The sequence below is a fragment of the Pleurodeles waltl genome, chromosome 5, assembly GCF_031143425.1.
Source record: "Pleurodeles waltl isolate 20211129_DDA chromosome 5, aPleWal1.hap1.20221129, whole genome shotgun sequence".
NCBI lineage: Eukaryota > Metazoa > Chordata > Amphibia > Caudata > Salamandridae > Pleurodeles > Pleurodeles waltl.
Window position 1 is genome coordinate 274,257,405 of NC_090444.1, and position 16,359 is coordinate 274,273,763.

Below are 16,359 nucleotides of genomic sequence, written 5' to 3' on the forward strand. Positions count from 1 at the left end.
TCATTCTGACCTCGGCGGTAAAAGGCTCTTACCGCCGGTCAGAAGTCCGCCATTCTACCGCCGCGGCCGCGGTAAACCGCCATGGGCATTCTGACCCACAACTGCCAAACCGCCAAAAACCCGACATCCACGGAAGGCCGCCTTATCAGCGGTCAGCGATAAACTGGAGATGGCCAAACCTCCACCGTCACGCCAACACAAACACGCCCATGCCATTACGACCCACTAATCCACGCGGCGGTCTTTCATCCGCGGTATTCCATTGGCGGTACACACCGCCGCGCTCAAAATACACACACCTTCACAAAACACAGCCACATTGGACAATTCCAAATACACACACCTGATACACATACATACACCACTCCCACACATCCAATCAACTATAAAACACACACCCACATCACCCACAAACCCCCACTACTAGAATTTCGGAGATAAGGCGAGAGAGAGAGAGAGAGAGCACAGCTATCGACAAACCCAGCACACACAGGAACACAACATCATCACCCACACTACATCCACGCACAAAACACCACACACCACTACACACACCACACTCATCACCACAAACACCACCCCACACCACCCCATGGCACCCCAAAGACACCCCAAGTTCTCGGACCAAGAACTCAGGGTCATGGTGGAGGAAATAATAAGGGTAGAGCCCCAGCTATTCGGCACACAGGTGCAGCACACCACAATAGCTAGGAAGGCGGAGCTATGGCAAAGGATCGTCGACAGGGTCAACGCTGTGGGACAGCATCCCAGAAACCGGGAAGACATCCGAAAGCGCTGGAACGACCTACGGGGGAAGGTGCGGTCGATGGTGTCAAGACACAACATCGCTGTGCAGAAGACTGGCGGCGGACCCCCACCCACTCCACCCGAATTCACAGCATGGGAGCAAGAGGTCTTGAACATCCTGCATCCTGAGGGCCTCGCTGGAGTAGGCGGAGGAATGGACTCTGGTAAGTCTAATCTCAACTACCTTACCTTAATAGCCAGTAGGTAATTATAGTTAGAATCAACTTTTTCCGTAGACTAAGCATTGTTTTATTTTCCTAATAACTGTGGCGCCATTTGACAAATATGGATTACATTTTCAAAATTTGTATGCTAATTAGTTGACCTGATGTCTGGAAAGTTTCAGGCTGATTCATCAAGCAGGGATAAAGGAAAATGCAGGGTCCCCAAAAACTTTTTTTCATGCAATGTCTATGTGGATTTTGCAATTCTTTAACAGTACCAGAGCCTGAACCGCTGAACCGATTTTCACCAAATTTGGTGGAACACTAGATCTTGGTCCAGAAAGATCTCCTTTTGTCATTTGATGCAAATCTCACAATAGTTTTAGAGTTATTAAAGGAACAAATATAGATATTTAGGGACATTGATTCTCCACTGATCCGTGGGTACCAGCAGGGGATCTGTGTGTATCCGTGGATCTGAAACACAATGGGAAACAAATCTCACCCACTGGCACACCTTACCCCTAACATGCATGCCATATCAGGGGGTTGGCAGTAGTGCCTGGTATGTGGCCAGGACTTTCGGCCAACCCCTATAACCACCCAGAGACTTTTTCTAGACTTTGATGAATTCTATATTTAGAAGGAGATAATTTAGGACAAATTGAAAAGAAAAATGTATTTGTCAAGTGAAAATAGCATGATTACATTTTGGTATATATCTTAAATATTTGAATTTGGAAAGTAGTTACCTTCAGGGTGAAGGCCTGAGACCTTAACCTCTAGGCCATGTGTGACTTTGTGCTATTACAGACATACATATGACAATCAACCCAAAGATTTTTATGGCAAAAAGATGTAAATGTTTCATCACTAGGAATATTTAACAGTCAAAACACTAGTAAACAAACAGACACACTGCATGAGATGTCAGGATTTGAACCTTCAAACTACTGAATGACAGTACAGTAGCTGTATCACTAGGCCAGAAGTGACTCAGTGTTTTTTTCATGTTCAAAACTTAACTATAACATTTGATCCAAACATCTTGCTAGTTTGACACTTTGAAGTTACTGCACGGAGTGACCATTGCAATAACAATCTCTCTCTCTTCCCGCCCACTATGGGAGGGAAGAGAGAGAGTGATAGGACCGCGAGGGGCCTAAAGGTCCCCGATGTCCTAGCTGGCTTCCCACATCCTGCAGGAGCTGGCATTGCTCCCGCTGGCAGGGAGCTGCTTGAACTAGCAGCTCCCTGCTTACGAGAGCAAAGTTTTCAGCTGTCTCCTTTTCATATTTGCATGCAGGGAAATAAATGATAATTCCAAAAGGGGAATGTGCTCTCTGATACAGAAAAAATGACAACAGAAATACACCCAATTTTGCAAAAAGGTAGGACTTTACTGAGAAGCATGCTTTTTGTGATTTGGTGTAAATTCGTTCAACCATTTTTGAACAATTTGTTTTAAGAGTCACTTATGTTGAGCAAGAAGGGTTTTAAAAGTTTGATAGATCTGGACCATTGGTGTCAAGATTTTCTCTTTTTGACCAATTTAAAGACAGTCAATCCTGATAATCTGGTTACAACAGAAACAATATGTTGTGACAGCCACTACGGGACTCAAGGACATTGTCCTTACATCCTGAAAATGAATTTAAAGAAATATGAAAGAGGAAATGTGAACACTCCCTGATCCCAGGGGCATGCTTTAATTGGCTGGACCCAAAAAGTCAACATGTTGTGGCAGCCATTACAGGACTCTGAGACATGGTCCCTATTGGAATTTATTGTAGCAAATGCCATGTTTTGAGGGTTACAAAAAGGAGCATGTATGAGTGATAACAGATTTTAGACACCATAGAAATCATTTTTTGGTGGTGTTAGGAATCTTGGTTAGTTCTGAAATGATTTTTACCCTGTGAAAAATGCTGATCCTCTACTAGGATTTGATGAACCATGTTTGAGAGAAAAATAATTTTTCAGAATTCTCCAATAAATGTTATGGAAGGTGCTTGTGAAAACTAAAATAAGAGCACAATTTCTATGAGTTCACACTATGGGCCAGATGTAGGAAGGTTACCTTTTGCGAGTTGCAAATTGCGAGTCCCAGCGACTCGCAATTTGCAACTCGCAAAAGGAAATGCAGAAAGGAGTCTCAGACACCTTCTGCGACTCGCTATGGAGTCGCAAAGACCCACCTCATAAATATTTATGAGGTGGGTCGCAGTTTGCGACCCCATAGCGAGTCTAGGCACTCACGGGGATGGTAGCCTGCTGGAGACAGCAGACCACCATGTCCGTGACTGCTTTTAAATAAAGCAGTTTTTTTTTTCTCTTTGCAGCCCGTTTTCCTGAAAGGAAAACGAGCTGCAAATAGAAAAAATACCGAAACCTTTTTGTTTCGGGTTTTTTCAGAGTAGGCAGTGGTCCATAGGACCACTGCCTGCTCTGAAAAAATATTTTTGTGAGCATTCACAAAGGGGAAGGGGTCCCATGGGGACCCCTTCCCTTTTGCGAATGAGTTACCATCCACTTTAAGTGGATGGTAACTGCGAGTTGATTTGCGACCGCTTTCGCGGTCACAAATCAACTCTACATCGTGATGCAGTCGCAAATAGGAAAGGAACACCCCTTCCAATTTGCGAGTCGGAATCACATTTTGCGAGTCGGTACCGACTCGCAAAATGTGATTCTGCATCGCGGAAGGCCTTTTGCGCCTCGCAAACGGCATCGTTTGCGAGTCGCAAAAGGCTTACTACATCTGGCCCTATGTTTCTGATAGTCTGCATAAAATGTACTTCCAACGGAAGCAGCCTGACCATTGATTTCCCAGTGTTCTACTGTAGCTTCCCACCATTGAAAGACTGGATAGCTAAAGTTCTGTATGTATAACAAATGTGTAGCACACCTGAACACCATCTGGATGGAATCAAAGCTGGAAACCTGACAGCATTTTATGCAGAAGAGACTGTTGTAAAGGAACAAAATGAGGGTGTTCTTCTTGGATTTTAAAGTATAAGTAGTGCACTAGAAAGCTAACATGAGGACATATTTTCTATGAGTTCTCAAATATCTTCCTCATCCATGTCAGCATGTATTTGTATTTTATTTCTATAGCACAAACCTAGCTGAAAGGCAGTGGAGCGCTGTACAAGGCATGCTTAGATTTTGGGAATAATAGGAGAGGACTCTGAGTTGTGGATGGTTAATGCATTGTTATGTAGTGTTATTTGAAGAGCTGAGTCTTCAACTCTTTCCTAAATTGGAGCAGCTTTAGGACAGTCCTGGTGGATACAGGATATTTTTCTGACCCTGGGTATTTAGATGGAAAATGTCTATTGTCTTCTTTTTTTGTTTTACACTTCCTAGTCTACAGTTTGATAGTGTCCCGGGTGTGGGTGAACAGACAACTACAAGATTGTCTGCATGCTGGGTGATGGCTTTGTAAATGATGCAGGTCTGGAAGATGGTGGGAGCTGGCAAGGGGGGCAATGAAGATCCAATTGGATAGGGGGTGATAGGATCATAGTTCTGACCATGGATGAAATGTACTACAGTGTGCAGGATGACCCTAAGTGGTGGCAGGAAAGACTCTGTGAGGCTCTGGAGCAAGGCATTACCACCATCCAGATAAAATAAAACAATATCTTGAAAAGCAGTTCTGAAGTCACTTTCTAGAAGCCAGTAAAATATTCCGCAAAACACGTTTTCAAAATCAGCAGCTGTTAACATCCCATTAATCAACTGCAGAATCAGCACAGGGTTAGGAATCAGCCTGTCCTGTAGATTACAATCCTCTGTGGGAGCTGTGAGTTCAGCTCCAATCGAGCTGTGTATTGCATGGCATGTGTCACAGGCTCTTAGTGGCTGGAGTGGCGTCTCCCCTCCTTGTGTCACTGCAGAGTCTATATATTAAACCATACCACATTGGGAATACAGTTCTGATATGATGCCGTGTCTTGGTGATAGAAGCTGTCTCCTGGACTGGCAACACTACATAGCATATGGTGCACCTCATTCCATAGCCTTGGACAGAAAGTACTCATTATGTATGTTGTGCAAAGGCTACGCTAAATGAGAAGCATGTTCCTTGCTTTCCTAGAATAAAAACAAACTGATAAAATGGGTAAAATTCCTTCACTAAAAAGCAGCGTTGCTAACATGAATAAAATATTAATAACATCTCATGACATCTCATGACATGCGCACTGGATTTTGATCCTGGTAGCACTTATTTTACAGTCTTTTAGTCACCTTTGCCTGCCGAAGAGTCTTTAGATTCATGCTACATAATGGTAGACTATGTGGCAAAAAAGTCTCAACAAACCAGCATATCTAAATGTACAGGTCACAAAGCCTAACTCTTCTAGAGTTAGCTTGTTTTGCTGAAGTACTCAGCTCTTCACATGAATCCACATCCTTCCAACCTGAATAGACTGTGATTGAAGAGGTAGTTATTGCTTAACAGTAAAATAATCCTGCTTCTCTTAACAAGGCTCTTCTTTGCTGCTTTTGTAAGCAGATAATTATTTCCTCAGAGACAAGTTTCCATTGTCCTCCTTAAAAAAGACAAAATAACCAAAAAGATGAAAGTTACATACTGTCCAATAATTAATAACAGTGATGCATCCAGATACTTTATAAACCTTTCTACATTTTTCACCCAGAATCACATATTTACATCTAATGCACTTATGACCTGTTGTTCCTTTTCCCTGAAAAATTCCACACTCACCCACTGCACCTTTTTATCACAACTGTACCTCTAAAAAGCAAAATATTAACTCATCCACACCTCCTCAATCAACTTTTCACTCTTTAAGCATTGTGTAGAATAACGTTACCAACATTGGTACACTTACTGACATTTCACAACAAAGTTTATGAAATATATTACTAAATACTTGAACCTGGAATTCTTTCTTAAATGACCACACCACTCTCTTCTAACTCCAGATGTATTCAGTTCTGCTGATCAAAACTCAAAGAGATTTCCTTCTCCTCCAAACCACCAAGGACAAATTGAGTTATCTCTTTTTCTGCACCCAATCACATCACAACATTTCTTCCACAATTTGCTAAAAATTGTAACTGTTGGTTGAGCCTTGGTCATTATTTTTTACTTATCCTCCTCCAATCTCCAGAGACTCTTGTAGGGATCATAAAACATCTTGTGGCAGGCCCAATAGTTTTCCATGTGAGTCTCGCAAGATGCTTAAAAGGTGATAGCTTATTTAAATAGGAATTAACGTCCTACTCATCACAGTAATTATCACTTACACACTTTGTCTCAAGATCAAGCACCACAATATCCATTCCTACTAATAAAATGTATTGTGAACTCATCTACTCATATTTTCTGTTCACGATACCCAAGAGTCTGACGAGATCATAAAAAAAGTTGAAAACAATATTTATTTATAATCTACACACCAGTTGTCCCCAGGCACCTTCTCTCTTTCTACTTCCACAACACCTCAAATTTTTCATAGTAAACAGTAATAGTGGCAATTTTGTTTCTAACATTCCAACAGCCAGCTAATCAGAGCACTTGCTCTTGTGGGACTCTCAGGAGCCTCTCGCTCCCACACGAACATGAAGGCTCATGGCAAAAACAAGCCTCTCAAGCAATCATAAGTCTCCATTTTCAAATTTGAGCTCACACAGGAGGCTTGCTGGACTCTTGCAAACCCAGCCAACCAAATATACAATTATTTTTGACCCTCAATTTCTCAAAAACTACAGAATGGATTTACACCAAATCACAAAAAGGCACACTCTGTGGACCAAGATCCAGCTTCCTCATGAATTTAGAGTAATTCTGATCAGCAGTTTTTCTTGTATCCGTGTCTAAAAAGTCTATGGAAAATGCATGGGGATTTTATGTTTTTGAGACTCCCCTTTCTTCTCAGCCTCTGCTTGATGGATCAACCCAAAACTTTCAAAGAAGGAGCTGAGGAGGATAAACTTTTTTGGAAAGTTTGATGAAGATTCGTCAAACGGGGAAAAAGTTATTAGCAAACCAAAAATTGTTCTATCTATGGAAAAGCAGTCTTAACCATAACTACCTACTACCGACTGCCAGTAGGTAATATATGTATATATTAATTGAAAAAAAAGCAAATCTTCAAGATACATTAATGGTAGGCTAGATGATAAGACCAGAGTGTTCCAGCAAAATTCGGCCAATCACTGCATGGTGGATTTGTTCCCCACAAGGCTAGCACAAATGCAAACTCATGAGTGAGATTCAACATCCTCTAGTGCGATTTTTCTAAAGGAGGTGGTTGCCACTGGTTTCTGTCAGAGGGCTGCTTCTTGAGTAAATTTACTGACACCTGAGAAGATTTTCTACTCGAGCGGCAGCTAATCAACTCGAATGGCTGTGGGCTTTTGCACACTGCATGGTGCAGTTTGTGCTTATGTTTCAGCTCAGCTCACAATACCACCACTAAATTGCAGTGCGAGCAGTACTACATGCATATTTTTCACCCATTTGCAGAAATTCCATAGAATCTCATGAAGTTTTCATGTAACTCCATGGAATTCTACACAATCCTAGTTAACACTTAACTTATGAATGTAAAAAACAAAATATTACTGGAAAATCCAATTATTAAAATGGTGGTAAAGTTAGGTGTTGTAATAAGACATGAGCTAAGCACTAAATTACTCGAGTTTTAGATTACTGAGTTAACTATAGGGGTGGGCAGGGTTCGTAGAGTTCCACTATGTGGAATTCCGCTGAGTGAAAAAAATCTCTGCAAACTCAGCGCTAATGGATGAAGTTCTGCTCGGCCGCCTGTTCGTGCTGATTGGTGCAAGTAGCATGCTCTGGGCTGCAATGCGAGGGTCAACAGCACCACATGGTGCTCATGCGCACAGCCATTTTGTTTTTCCTATTCTGTGCATGGTGCTGGGCCTACTTTTCAATCCCTACTATATCTTAGCCATCCTTACTTTAGCCAACGTATCATCCCCTATTTTACATTTATTTTCTTAGTGTGTGTATTTGTATTGGCGTATTTTATGTTATTGCTTTGTTTTTTATTTTCTGTGTCTTTTTTGTTCCTTTATTAGTTTCCCCTAACTTCCTAATTCCTCCCACTCTATTCCTTCTCTTTCATCTGTCTTTTTTTATATTCTACCCAGCACCATTTAAGAGCGTGGGAGACAATGTGTAGTGCAGAGGGTCCAGCAAACTGCACACCTTCTGGGCTTCGGTGCCACCAGGGGGTGCAGCCTTTCACCATTTAGAGTGAGGAGGTTTCCACACTTGTTTTTTTTTTTCTTTTTTTGCAGAACCACCTCCCCTCCATTCTGTCCGGAGGTGTCAGGAGCAGGTACAGCCTACGGGAGCGTCGGCTGCTGTGGGGGAGGGTGCACCATTGCATTCACTGATGTACTGGGGTTTGGGGCACCCAGCAGCAGTTGATGTACCACTGGACCGATATCCGGGAGAGGGACCTGGTTGAACTGCTAGGCATCAAGGGTGCGGGCTTGCTGAGTACTAGTTTTTAATTATTACTAATTAAATGCTATTTTTTTTTCAAATAGCACTCTTCTCAGTATCAGAGGCAAGCTAAGCTAATGAAACATAATGTTACGAATATTATGTGATACAATTTGAGCGAGTCAGGTGCTCTGCTACCTAGTTCTGCTCGTTGCTGTAGGCGGTCGCTTGGGCTGATTATTTCAGAAGTTATGCTGACTTCTCTGTCCTTCTGTCACTAAGACACTGGTACTGTGGTAGTAGTAGTAGTAATCTAACATTGGTGAGTTAGTGTCCTCTGTGCCTTTCTATTTATGTAGCTTGTACAGTCCCAAGTGATCCTCCAGTGGCGTACAATGCAGTATGCATCTATGAGCTGAGAAGAGAAATTTACTGAGTTGACCGTTCAAAGGGGTTGCAATTCGCCAAGCAAAGATTCTTCCCTGCACTGCATTAGTATTTCCAAATGTAGTTTAGGAAATTTGGAACAGGGCGTACGTGAGGTTTCAGAAATTAGGAATAGTTGAACTCGATAATAGGCAATCTGACTTAGAAAAGTACAGTGGCAATATGTTACTGTGTTTGCCTGTCAAAATATTTTCTAGATCAACTGTACCAGCAATCTATTTTTGTTATCTTCTTTGTTTCTTATATCAGCACCCAAGGGCAAGAAGAGGTCATCAGAGGGCCGGGCCGAGGAGGGTGCCACAAACAGTGGCATAGCAGGTGAAAGTTCCAATACCACCACCAGCTCCGTGGCCACGAAAGATGGCTCTTCTGGCCCTAGTAAGTTCTCATCAATATTATTTATTCCTCTAACTTGTACCTCTCCCTTTTGGATTAATGTTGCCTCCTTTCTCTTATACTGTGACTTTTTTTTCAAAATGCTCTTTATTCTATTTAATGTTTATTCTTGTTATCCCTCCCTGGAGTGTCATGGAGTGTTGTGGAGGGAGAGTAGAAGGGCCTGGAGTGGAGTAGAGCTGAGTGGCATAGAGTGGAGTAGAGTATCAGAGTGGAGTACAGTGCAATGAAGTGGCATAGAGTGGCATGGAATGGTGTAAAGCAGAGTGGAGTGGTGTAGAAGGTGCTGTGCAGAGTGGAGTTTAGTGTTGTAGAATAGAGTGGTATAGAGCAGAGTACATTGTCATAGTGTAAGAGAGTGGAACAGAGTATTGTAGAGTCAAGTGGCATGGAGTGGAATGGCTTAGAGTGTCAGTGTGGAGTGGTGTGAAGTAGAGTGGAGTAGTGTTTTGTAAAATAAAGTGGAGTCAAGTGGCACGGAGTGGCATAGAGGGAGTTGCATAGAGCATTGTTGATTAGAGTAGAGTGGCACAAAGTGGAATAGGTTTTTATAAAGTGGAATGGAGTTTAATGGAGTAGAGCACCATAGAGTGGAGTATCATAAAGTGGGGTAGAGTGACATAGTGCAGTGGCATAATGCATAGTGAGGTAGAGCAGATTGGCCTACAGTGCAGTGATGTAGAGTGCATTGGTTTTGGGTAAGGAGGTATAGAGTGCACTGGCGTAGAGTGCAGTGACATAGAGTCAGCATAGAGTGGAGTGGAGTGGTGTACAATAGAGTCATGCTGAGTAGATTGCAGTGCCATTGAGCACATTGAGTTTGAGTTGTTGTGTAGACTGCATTGCGTAGAGTGCAGTGATGCAGCGTGGAGTAGACTGCAGTGGCATAGCGTTGAGTAGTGCATAGTAGATTGCAGTGGCGTAGAGTAGATTGTTTCAAAGTAGAGTGAAGTGGCATAGAGTGGAGTGGGTGAGGGTAGAGTGCAGAGGTGTAGAGTAGAGTGGTGTAGAGTGCAGTGCCTTAGAGTTCAGCAGTGCAGAATAGATTAGAGTGGCATGGAGTGATGAAGAGTATAGTGGCATAGGGTGCACTGGAGTAGAGTGGAGGTGTGCAGATTAGAGGGCAGTGGTATAAAGTGCAGTGGTGCAGAGTAAAGTGGAGCACAGTAGAATAGAGTGGCAAAGAGTGCAGTGGGGTAGAGTGCAATGTTGTAGAGTGGCAGAGTACATTTATGTAGAGTGCAGTGATGCAGAGTAGAGTGGCGCTGAGTTCAGTGGTGGAGGGGGCAGTCTCTGCAGATCTGAGTTGTGCAAAGCAGACCAGTGTAGAGTGGGGCAGAGTGGAGTACAGTCGTGCAGAGTAGAATAAAGTGGCATAGTATTCAGTGGCATGGAGTTTAGTGTATAGTGGTGTAGAGTGCAGCGTAGAGTGGTGTAGAATGCAGTGGAGCAGAGTAGCTGACATACAGCGCAGTGGCATACAGTGTATTGGTTTTGAGTAAAGTTGTGTTGAGTGTATTGGCATAGTGTGCAGTGGTTAGAGTAGAGTGGCAGTGCAGTGGCGCAGAGTATAGTGGGGAGGTCCATGGAAGAGTGCAGTGTTGCAGAGCAGAGTGATGTAGACTGGAGTGGTGCAGAGTAGAGTTGAGTGGCCTAGACTGGAGTGGTGTAGAGTGCAGCAACGAAGAGTGCAGTGGTACATATTAAAGTGGGGTAGAGTACACTGCATAGAGTGGAGTGGCACAGAGAAGAGTAGAGAGGTTTTGAGTGCAGCGTCAGAGTGCAGTAGTGAACAGAAGATTAGAGTGGCATAGGGTGCAGTAGTGAGTGCAGTGGCATAGAGTGGTGCAAAATAGAGTGCAATGGCATAGAGTGGCAGAGAGTGCAGTGGCATAGAGTAGTGCAAAGTAAAGTGATGTAGAGTAAAATGTTGTATAGTGGTGTAGAGTGTATTGGTTTTGAGTAAAGGGGTGTAGAGTGAATTGGTGTTCAGAGCAGTGGCATAGAGTACAGCGATGTAGAATGGAGTGGCAGAGGGTAGATTGCAGTGACTTAGGGCCTCATTATGACCCTGGTGGCCGGCAGTAAGCTGGGAGTAACACCGCCAACAGGCTGGCGGTGTTCCGCCAGCTATTACGACCGTGGCGCAATGGCCACAGCCATACCACCGGCCCCTCCACTGTACCAATCCCCAGGGCAGCCGTGAGTCCCCGACCGCCAGCTTGGCCATGGAGGTAAACACCGCCATTGAAAGGCTGGCAGTAAAGGACACTTGGGGTGCCCCTAGGGGCCCCTGCACTGCCCATGCACTTGGCATGGGCAGTACAGGGGCCCCAGGCACAGCCCCATCGCACATTTCACTGCCCGAATTTCGGGCAGTGAATGCACGACGGATGCTACTGCACCCGCTGCACATCAGCATTGCCGCTGGCTCTATTATGAGCCGACAGCAATGTTGTTGTGACTTTTCCACTGGGCCAGCAGACAGTAACACTGTTACCGTCCGCTGGCCCAGCAGAAAAGTCATAATAGGGAGCCAGAAATACCACCAGCACTGGCTGTGTTCTGGCTCCAGCAGCCTTGGCGGTCTTTTGAAAAGACCGCCGAGGTTGTAATGGGGGCCTTAGAGTGTAGTGCTATAGAATGGTGTAGAGTGCAATTGCAGAGATTGCAGAGTAGAATGTCAAGTGCAGTGGTGTACAGTAGAGTGGTGTAGCATAGTGTGGAGTAGAGTGGCATAGAGTGCAGTGGTGCAGAGTAGAATAAAGTGGCATAGAGTGCAGTGGCATGGAGTTCAATGGCGTAGAGTTCAGTGGTATAAAGTGTTGCAAAGTATAGTCACATAGAGTGCACAGGTGCAGAGTAGAGTGGCGTAGAGTGCATTGGTTTTGAGTAAAGTGGTGTAGAGTGCAGTGATGCAGAGTAGAGTGGAGTGGCGTAGAGTGGAGATGCACTGAGTGCAGTGGTGTAGAGTATATTGTTTCCGAGTAGAGTGGAGTGGTGCATGGTACAGTGTCATAGAGTGCAGAGTACATTAGAGCGGCTCAGTGTGTACTGGCATAGAGTGGAGTGATAAAGAATAGAATACATTAGAGTAGAGTGCTTTAGAGTAGAGTAGAGTGCATTAGAGTAGAGTAGTGCATTAGAATAGAGTGCAGAGGCGAAGAGTGCAGTGGTGTATCGTAGAGCAGTATAGGGGTAGAATGCACTGGTGTAGAGAGACATGGAGTGGTACAGAGTAGAGTGGTGAGGGGTAGAATGGAGTGTGTATGCTGTGGTAGCGTACTGACTATAACACACCTTCAATGTAAAGGAAGATTACTTTTGCACAGACATACGGTTTTAGTGCTAAAGTATACAGAGCACAAACGATAATGTGTTGAAATGTCATCACCTAAAGTACTGACTTGTTTTAATCAGATTAAAATTATTGTTTCCACCAACCGTTAGAATTACCAAAAATGTGCTTGATTTGTGCTTCTCAAATTCTGATATATTCTGAAATAACTACACAGTTCCCTTACAGACATTTACATTTGATTGTGAGCTAGGAAATAAATACCACAGGACATCTTTTCTCAAGTACACTCCCAGTAGCCAGCGTGATTGTCAGATACATCCTCTCACTTTGAAGTCTTCGAAAGAAAAGTAAACACAAAGCTCCCTTTGAAGAAAGAGTCTGGCATTTGACCTTTGTCTTTGAATGCACATCAAATATGACAAGATAAGAAGATTTAATGGCCTACTGACAGAAATTCAGTGCTGGTAGAAAAATACGGTAAACAGGGTTTGAGCAATGGAAGGGACAAACTCCAGCTAGACAGCCTAAAACAAATAGAGCCAACAAATAAAAAACAAGCAAATGTGATTTACAAACCATAAAGCCAATGATAAGTATTGGGTGGAATGTATTCCCAGGAAAGCTTTCCGAATGTCCCCAAGATGTGTTAGCAAACCATACAGCTGAGCTGTCTGGTAAGAGTTGACCTAAAAATGGCTTTCAGTACAACTGCATGTACTAGACATGTATGGGCACATGCATGGCGGTGAATTAGAATTTATGTAAGGTGTTCTAACCAGACAAATGAACATATGTTCATTCTGGACTTTCTGCACAACGGTTATATGTGCCAGCTAGTACACAGTGAAATTAAAATGGTAAATTAGTGAAGATTGTGGAGTTGGGTACAATACAGAAGTGTAAAAGTATGTGTGCATACTAGTGTGGTACTGGGCCACTTCTAAAGTATGGAGAGCATGCTTGTGTGCACGGGGATGTATGTTTACAAAAATGTTTGTACGGATCTGTGTATAGGCTTTCATTACACAGTTTGTGCATCTTGGTGCATGCTTACGAAGAAATATATGTTTCTAGTGGCTTCTGAGTATCATGTGTGTAAATCCGTCTGAGTGCATGTGTTTGTTTCAGAGTATACCTCTTTCTGATCAGAATCGATCACTCAAACAGTATATGAGTGTAGCCCTAATGCTATCCTATGAAAGGAGCAGGCCTCACAGCAGTGGAAAATGAATTTAGGAGTTCTCCACTACCAGGACATATAAAATACACAGGTATATGTCCTGCCTTTCACTTACACAGCACCCTGCCCTATGGGCTACCTATGGGCTACCTTAGGCGTGACTTATATGTAGAAAAAGGGGAGTTTAAGGCTTCACAAGTACTTTTAAATGCCAAGTTGAAGTTATTATTTCAGATGTATATCTTTTACATTGGCAAATATTTACTTTGGATGCTTTTAATTCACTGACCCTCACAACCCATCAATTTCTGACCACTCACAACCCCTAATCACCACCCAGGTCTGTCCCATGAAAACCCCTTACCATGCCTGAATTAGCAACTTCCGTAAGCTACACCCATCCATGAACCTTAAAAGCCTTTCTACCCCTACACTCCACCCATCCCTGAGTCCTAAAACTCCTAATTACCCTGTATTCCGCCCATACCTGAAACCAAAAAATCCCACCGACCCAAGATCCCTTAATTCTCGCCACCCCAAACTCCACCCATCCATGAACCCTAAAAACCCTTGCTGCCCTTAAATAGCACCCATCAATGACCACTAAAAAGCCCCTATACTCTACTCTTCTCTGAGCCCTAAACCCCTTTCTATGTCTTAGCTCCCCCATCCCATAATTCTTAAAACCCCTCACCAACCTAAACTCTGCCCAATCCTGAATGCTAAAACCTCTTCCCCACCCCTAACCACTACCCACCACTAAACTTCAAGCACCCCTAAACTCCACCCATTCCTGGAGTTCAGGCACAGAAGGTGATCCCCTTTCTATGCGTGAACACCACCCATTTCTGACCGCAAAAAACCCTCAGGACCCCAAATGATTAGCCATCCTTGAACCAAATAAACAGATGCTAGTTCTAAACTCCACACAAGTTTAATGTGATTTTGGATTTTCTCTTGAAATATTGTTACCTTCCAATGTTAATTTTTTTTCAATTCATTTGTATTTCCCTAAAATTGTCTTTCCTTTAAAATAGTTTTTCCCAGATTTTGTTTCCTTCGATGTGGTTTCACATAGAAGGTTTTAGTTTTTCCATTAATTTACAAACATCGCTCAAGTTCATCTTAGAGCAGTAGGTCCTAAACTTTTTCAAACCATAACCATAACCCACTTTTTAGAACAGCAAATGTTTGCAACCCTCCTACCATTAATGCACATGAGTATGGGTGATTTTCGAATGCAGCTAAAGCAGCATCTGGGAGTGCATTGTTATTTACAGACAGCACATTTCCCATTGAAATGGCCACTAAGTTTGCACAGATATACAGTTTTACTCATAAAAAAATATAGCACACAATTCATAACATGTGGAAATCCAGTTTCTGTGAATATTTTTCATTTGTGCATCACCAGGTAAATGTATACATTTGTTTTGATCCTATTAAAATCTCTGTTTCCAGTGCACTTCAGAATTACAAAAACGCTTAATTTTTGCTTCCCTAACTGCTGAATTCATATTGTTTATTTATAGGTATTGTATTGCAAAAATTAATGAAATTAACATCCTATATTGTCACATGATTCACTTAAAAAAAGTCCTCTTGCTTTTCAGTCAAAGAAAGAAAAGTAAAGAATCACCAGAAAACGTGACAAGATAAACACATAAATTAAAGGCATCTTTATTTATTGTTCTGACTTTTGTAACCCACCAAATATCAGCTTAGAAATCCCATTCTAAAGTTATCCTGGGATCATCCTTGAGTAATGTAGCCTCATTCTGCTGTCATAACAAGGTTATTCTGTAATAATGCAGCCCGATCCCAAAATACTCATGGGATTATCCATCCTAGAATAATACAGCATAGTCCTGAAATCATCATGAGGTCATCTTGCAGTTGTACAAGATCAGATGTTTTCCACAGAAGTAATCAGGATCCCATCCTGGAGTAATCCAGCCTAATACTGAAATCATCATGGAATCATCCTGCAGTATTAAATGAGCATCAAATGTTTGCCAGTGATGTAAACATTAACTAATCCTGGAGTAGTTTTTGTGATGAGTCATCTTAATTACATTTTTTGCCCACTATACATACTTCAGTATGGTTTAGGATGACTTCCACAGATAATTACGGAAATAGCTCAACTGAAGACATCGCATGATTTCAGAATGACTCCAGGATGATCTTCCTTTTTGACTTGAAAATGTTGATCATATTGGGGTTTGTAACTGTATTGAGAATATGCTCTTTGTTCTTTACTTTACTATCCTGTTACTTCTTTCTCTGTCTAGTACTGAATATTTATGGCTGACACACCACGATGATACATTTACATGTAATGGTAGTACTGGACATCAATACACTTACACCTTTTGATTACTAGCTCCATGATCAGACCATTCATTTTCATTTTATAGGATCATTGTTCAAATTACTTCTATAATTCTATATTCCTAATATGGCCAGAATACATCATATGCTCCACTTTAGTTTTTTTTCAAAGAGACTGTTCCCTGTTTTGGTATGGCCGACACCCCTGTTCTATCATGCATGCACATAGTATGGATCCTATTTCTAGCTCCTGGCACTCATGCACCATAAAAAGCTC